The sequence below is a fragment of the Arachis stenosperma genome, chromosome 2, assembly GCF_014773155.1.
Source record: "Arachis stenosperma cultivar V10309 chromosome 2, arast.V10309.gnm1.PFL2, whole genome shotgun sequence".
Lineage (NCBI taxonomy): Eukaryota > Viridiplantae > Streptophyta > Magnoliopsida > Fabales > Fabaceae > Arachis > Arachis stenosperma.
The window spans coordinates 52,707,400-52,714,895 of record NC_080378.1 but is presented as its reverse complement, the minus strand read 5'-3'; the positions used below and the strand labels follow the sequence as shown (position 1 = coordinate 52,714,895).

The 7,496-nt window shown below is 39.6% G+C and overlaps 1 non-coding gene across 1 annotated transcript; it reads left to right on the top strand.

Annotated features, from left to right (window-relative positions):
- The first annotated feature begins 776 nt into the window (after nucleotides 1–776).
- On the top strand, nucleotides 777–884 carry LOC130965054 (small nucleolar RNA R71). The gene has a single exon (XR_009081111.1). It is a non-coding gene; the product is annotated as a small nucleolar RNA R71 (small nucleolar RNA).
- Nucleotides 885–7,496: the final 6,612 nt, after the last annotated feature.

The window sequence follows — 7,496 nt, the reverse complement described above, 5'->3', positions numbered from 1 at the left end:
CTCTCCAAATTTGGCCATGTTGATGGCCTTGCACTCTCTTTTTGGATTTTCTTCTGTATTGCTTGGGAGAGTACTAGGAGGGAGTTCAGTAATTCTCTTGCTCAGCTGACCCACTTGTGCCTCCAAGTTTCTAATGGAGGACCTTGTTTCAGTCATGAAACTTTGGGTGGTTTTGATTAGATCAGAGACCATGGTTGCTAAGTCAGAGGTATTCTGCTTAGAACTCTCTGTCTGTTGCTGAGAAGATGATGAAAAAGGCTTGCCATTGCTAAACCTGTTTCTTCCACCATTATTGTTGTTGAAACTTTGTTGAGGTCTCTATTGATCCTTCCATGAGAAATTTGGGTGATTTCTCCATGAAGAATTATAGGTGTTTCCATAGGGTTCTCCCAGGTAATTCACCTCTTCCATTGAAGGGTTCTCAGGATCATAAGCTTCTTCTTCAGATGAAGCATCCTTAGTACTGCTTGGTGCATTTTGCATTCCAGACAGACTTTGAGAAATCAAATTGACTTGTTGAGTCAATATCTTGTTCTGAGCCAGAATGGCATTCAGAGTATCAATCTCAAGAACTCCTTTCTTCTATTTGTCCTATTGTTCACAGGATTCCTTTCAGAAGTGTACATGAATTGGTTATTTGCAACCATTTCAATTAGTTCTTGAGCTTCTGTAGGCGTCTTCTTCAGATGAAGAGATCCTCCAGCAGAGCTATCCAAAGACATCTTGGATAGTTCAGAGAGACCATCATAGAAAATACCTATGATGCTCCATTCAGAAAGCATATCAGAGGGACACTTTCTGATCAATTGTTTGTATCTTTCCCAAGCTTCATAGAGGGATTCTCCATCCTTCTGTCTGAAGGTTTGGACTTCCACTCTAAGCTTACTCAATTTTTGAGGTGGAAAGAACTTTGCCAAGAAGGCATTGACTAGCTTTTCCCAAGAGTCCAGGCTTTCTTTAGGTTGAGAGTCCAACCATATTCTAGCTCTGTCTCTTACAGCAAAAGGGAATAGCATAAGTCTGTAGACTTCAGGGTCAACCCCATTAGTCTTGACAGTGTCACAGATTTGCAAGAATTCAGCTAAGAACTGATGAGGATCTTCCAATGGAAGTCCATGGAACTTGCAATTCTGTTGCATTAGAGAAACTAATTGAGGCTTAAGCTCAAAGTTGTTTGCTCCAATGGCAGGGATAGAGATGCTTCTCCCATAGAAGTCGGGAGTAGGTGCAGTAAAGTCACCCAGCACCTTCCTTGCATTGTTGGCATTGTTGTTGTTTTCGGCTGCCATGGGTTCTTCTTCTTTGAAGATTTCTGTTAGGTCCTCTATAGAGAATTGTGCTTTAGCTTCTCTTAGCTTTCGCTTCAAGGTCCTTTCAGGTTCAGGGTCAGCTTCAACAAGAATGCCTTTGTCTTTGTTCCTGCTCATATGAAAGAGAAGAGAACAAGAAAATATGGAATCCTCTATGTCACAGTATAGAGATTCCTTGAGGTGTCCGAGGAACAGAAAATTAGAAGGAAGAAGTAGAGAATTCGAACTTAGTGGGATATAGTTCGAATTGTGCATTGAGGAGGAGTGGTACTCCATAAATAGAAGGATGTGAGAAGAGAGGAAGAACTTTCGAAAATTAAATTAAAAAGATAAAAAAAACATTTTGAAAAACTTTTAATTGATTTTCGAAAACCAAGAGTGGGAAAGAAATCAAGTAATTTTTGAAAAAGATTTTGAAATTAGAAATTAAAAAGATATGATTGAAAACTATTTTGAAAAAGATGTGATTAAAAAGATATGATTGAAAAGTTATGCTTTTTTAAAAAGATGTGATTGAGAAGATATGATTTGAAAAACATTTTGAAAAGATTTGATTTTGAAAAACCTTGAAAACTTGAAAAAAAATTGAATTGAAAGCAAAATCCTCCCCCTTGTGCCATCCTGGCGTTAAACGCCCAGAATGGTGCACATTCTGGCGTTTAATGCCCAGTGCATTACCTTTTTGGGCGTTAAACGCCCAACCAGGCACCCTGGCTGGCGTTTAAACGCCAGTCTGTCCTTCTTCACTGGGCGTTTTAAACGCCTAGCTTTTTCTGTGTAATTCCTCTGCTGCATGTTTTGAATCTTCAGTTCCCTGTACTATTGACTTGAAAATAGAACCAAGATCAAATAAACAATGCATGCAAGACACCAAACTTAAAATTAGACACTAGACTCAAACATAAAATATTTTTGGTTTTTATGATTTTGAAATTTTTTTTGGATTTTTCGAAAATTATATGAAAATAGAAAATAAAGGTTTCAGAATTCTTAATTTGGATTCCAGGAATCATTGCAATGCTAGTCTAAGACTCCGGTCCAGGAATTAGACATGGCTTCACAGCCAGCCAAGCTTTCAAAGAAAGCTTCGGTCCAAAACACTAGACATGGCCAATGGCCAGCCAAGCCTTAGCAGATCATTGCTCCAATAGCAAGATTGATAGAGATCAACAAGCTCTTGTGATGATCAGTTGAAACCTCGGTCCAATGAGATTAGACATGGCTTCTCAGCCAGCCAGATTTCAACAGATCATCATGAAACTCTAGAATTCATTTTTAAGAACTCTGAAAAATACCTAATCTAAGCAACAAGATGAACCGTCAGTTGTCCATACACGAAACAATCCCCGGCAACGGCGCCAAAAACTTGGTGCACGAAATTGTGATCATCAATGGCGCCATCAACATGGTACGCTCATTGCAATCTCAATTCTCTATCACAACTCCGCACAACTAACCAGCAAGTGCACTGGGTCGTCCAAGTAATAAACCTTACGCGAGTAAGGGTCGATCCCACGGAGATTGTTGGTATGAAGCAAGCTATGGTCACCTTGTAAATCTTAGTCAGGCAGACTCAAATGGGTATGGGTGATATATGAATAAAACATAAAGATAAAGATAGAGATACTTATGTATATCATTGGTGAGAGCTTCAGATAAGTGTATGAAGATGCTTTCCCTTCCGTCTCTCTGCTTTCCTACTGTCTTCATCCAATCCTTCTTACTCCTTTCCATGGCAAGCTTATGCAAGGGTTTCACCGTTGTCAGTGGCTACCTCCCATCCTCTCAGTGGAAATGTTCAACGCACCCTGTCACGGCACGGCTATCCATCTGTCGGTTCTCGATCAGGCCGGAATAGAATCCAGTGATTCTTTTGCGTCTGTCACTAACGCCCCGCCCTCAGGAGTTTGAAGCACGTCATAGTCATTCAATCATTGAATTCTACTCAGAATACCACAGACAAGGTTAGACCTTCCGGATTCTCTTGAATGCTGCCATCAGTTCTTGCCTATACCATGAAGACTCTGATCTCACAGAATGGCTGGCTCGTTTGTCAGGCGAGCACTCGGTTGTCAGGCGATCAACCATGCATCGTGTATCAGGAATCTAAGAGATATTCACTCAATCTAAGGTAGAACGGAGGTGGTTGTCAGTCACACGTTCATAGGTGAGAATGATGATGAGTGTCACGGATCATCACATTCATCAAGTTGAAGAACAAGTGATATCTTGGAACAAGAACAAGCTGAATTGAATAGAAGAACAATAGTAATTGCATTAATACTCGACGTACAGCAGATCTCCACACCTTAATCTATGGTGTGTAGAAACTCCACCGTTGAAAATACATAAGAACAAAGTCTAGGCATGGCCGTGAGGCCGGCCTCCCAAAGTGATCAAAAGATCTAAAGATCAAAAGATTCCAAAGATCAGAAGATGTAAATACAATAGTAAAAGGTCCTATATATAGAGAACTAGTAGCCTAGGGTGTACAGAGATGAGTAAATGATATAAAAATCCACTTTCGGGCCCACTTGGTGTGTGCTTGGGCTGAGCAATAAAGCATTTTTGTGTAGAGACTTCTCTTGGAGTTAAACGCCAGCTTTTATGCCAGTTTGGGCGTTTAACTCCCATTTTGGTGCCAGTTCCGGCGTTTAACGCTGGGAATTCTGAAGGTGACTTTGAACGCCGGTTTGGGCCATCAAATCTTGGGCAAAGTATGGACTATCATATATTTCTGGAAAGCCCAGGATGTCTAATTTCTAACGCCGTTGAGAGCGCGCCAATTGGGCTTCTGTAGCTCCAGAAAATCCACTTCGAGTGCAGGGAGGTCAGAATCCAACAGCATCTGCAGTCCTTTTCAGTCTCTGAATCAGATTTTTGCTCAAGTCCCTCAATTTCGGCCAGAAAATACCTGAAATCACAGAAAAACACACAAACTCATAGTAAAGTCTAGAAAAGTGAATTTTAACTAAAAACTAATAAAAATATACTAAAAACTCAACTAAAACTACTAAAAACATACTAAAAACAATGCCAAAAAGCGTACAAATTATCCGCTCATCAATAACCATAGCTTGCTTCAAGCCAACAATCTCCGTGGGATTCGACCCTTACTCACGTAAGGTATTACTTGGACGACGCAGTGCACTTGCTGGTTAGTTGTGTGAAGCTGTGAGAAATAGTCCATTAATATTGGCATGCACAATTTCGTGCACCAGTATGCCTCAGTACAAAATTCTTTCCATACTCCTTAAAATGACTTCACCACAATGCCCACATATCCAGAAACTCATTCTCAGCCTTCATCCCTTGAGCTAGCATTTGAATAATACCTACAAACATCATTATAATCTTGGAAAGAACAAGAAACTCTTTGCAAGAAGATGGATGGACATTTAGAGCAGGCAAGGAAAAACAAAGATTTGCTAAGTAAGGAAGACGAAGATCAATTGGTGGATGTGAAGGAGAAAGTAGAAGAACAAGATGAAGAGGCCCCTGTGTCAAAAGAAACCTCAATGGAGGAGAAGGTGGTGGAGGTATATGAGCCACGGATTTTATATCCACAGAAGCCACTTGAAATGACAAAAGAACATGAAAACTCACAACCCCCACAAACTTCCCTAAACCAAAGACTCTCAACACTTAAATCCGTGATTGAAAGGTATGAAGAGGAGATGAAGAAATCTTGGGAAGAATAATAAACCTTCTCCATAAAAGTGTTATTAAATCAAATATTGAGTGCAAAGGAGGAAGTGAAAGAACAAGAAAAAGAAGCTCCAATACCAAAAGAAACTTCAATGGGAAAGGAGGTTGTGAAGATACTTGAACCTGTGGCTCCATATTCACAGAAGCTAATTGAGGTGACAGAGGAACATGAAACTTCACCCCCAAAGGACTCAATGGAGTATCATGTATAAGAAAGGGAGGAAGCTAATCAAGGAAGTTCACACTCAATTGAAGCAGAGAGCTACATGGATGAAGGGCTCATTGAACCATCAATTCAAAAGGCTTTTGATAAAGATAATGCTCCAACAATCACAACACAACCATGTCTTGAAATCCAAGAAGTGAAGGCAACCAACAAGAACACCGAAAAGAGGATTGTGACCATGCTACAATTGATCATATCAAGGAAAAGGAAGAGGTCAACCACAAGCAATCCAACCCCTGATCCACCAGCAAGCAAGCTCAATCAAGCCATTTACAAAAGGAAGCTTGTTGGGAAGAGGCCAATAAAGGGGTCACTGACTGGCTTCTCTTTACCCTTGAGGTCATTCCTCTTGACAAACTGGAAGAAGAGGAAGAAAGTCATTAGCTACATGTCAGTAGTTTTCCTTTCTTAGTTATTTCAATAAAGCAGTTGAGTAGGTTTCTCTGTATTGTAAAGAGCTAAATTTGGTGTTACACACCAAAGTAATTAAGGGGTGAATGTTGGATGCTAAGTTTGGTGTTCCACCAAAATTTTCATTAAAAACACATTGCACCCTCATCATGACTAGTTATCAGCTCCAAACAATCAGAAAAACTACTTGACTATTGTTTAGTTTCTAGTTCAGAGTTTATTTTCTAGTTTATAGTCTGTTTTCTAGTTCATAGTTGTTTTCTAGTTCATAGTTTACTTTTTTAATAAAAAGTACTTGATGTTTCATGCATGTATTTATTCTACTGCATATAGAAGTAGGCAAGGAACTAAGTTTGGTGTTCCCACACCAATTTAGGTTCAGAAAATCACAAGCATGCATGCATGCTAACTGTTTCTCAAGTGCTTGGGGAACAAGCAACTTTCAATACCTCTTGTAGAAAGTCATTCAATCTCTTGGAGGGAAAGATACATCATTATGTGGATGGACAAAGAAAGGACATGGAACCCAACAATGATGATGACACAAAGAAAACAAATGGACTCCAGGAGGTTGTATTGTTCTCTGACAGACTTTATCTTAAATATGCTAATTGAAAGTGCAAATGTCCCCTGTTGATTAGTGTCCTATTGGATTTATTTACTTTCTGTTTGTTTTTATGCTATTGTGGCTTGCTAGTCTAAGTACTTGATTCACTTTTATCTTACTTAAATTATATGCTTTATTCCTCATGCTTGAATAAAAGAAAAATTATTGTGAAATAGAGAAAGAGTAAAAGCTGGTTAAATATGAGACAAAATAAGGTTATGTGGTGGTATATGCCGGTTCATTAGTTTATTTATGAATAAGGTTAGAGGTTGGCATGACTTATGATATGAACTTGAGTTACATTTCACGAGACTTGACAAATGAAAGAGGTCCATAATAATAGAAAGAAAATACAAAAAAAAAAAGAAACAAAAGAGAAATAAACAAGGCTGGGCACCAATGGCTTAAAATTTTGATATATGCCTGTGATGTTCTTGTACAAAAATAAGCTTGGATAACTAGGTTCTAAGGGGTGCTTCATCACCCAGCAACTTGGGTTAACTAACCCGGGATTGCCAACGAAGAGTCCACCATCAAGAGCTACTTTGAGACAAAGCATTTAGTGACCCTGGTGCACGAAATTGTGATCTCAATGGCGCCAACAACTTGGTACGCACAATTGTAATCTCAACTCTTTTTCACAACTTCGCACAACTAACCAGCAAGTGCACTGGGTCGTCCAAGTAATAAACCTTACGTGAGTAAGGGTCGATCCCACGGAGATTGTCGGCTTGAAGCAAGCTATGGTCATCTTGTAAATCTCAGTCAGGCGGATTCAAATGGTTAGAGTTTTGATAAGTAAAAGATAAATAAACATAAAATAAAGATAGAGGTACTTATGTAATTCATTGGTAGAAATTTCAGATAAGCGTATGGAGATGTGTTATTCCTTTTGAATCTCTGCTTTCCTACTGTCTTCATTCAATCAATCATACTCCTTTCCATGGCAAGCTGTATGTTGGGGATCACTGTCAATGGCTACCTCCCGTCCTCTCAGTGAAAATGGTCCTCTACGGTTTCTGTACGGCTAATCAACTGTCAGATTTCTCGTCTCGGATGAAAAATACCAGGCACAGCTACCGCATGGCTAATCAGCTGTTAGTTCTCGATCGTGTCGGAATAAGATCCAATGATCCTTTTGCGTTTGTCACTACGCCCCACAGTCACGAGTTTGAAGCTCGTCACAGTCATCCCTTCCCAGATCCTACTTGGAATACCATAGACAAGGTTTAGA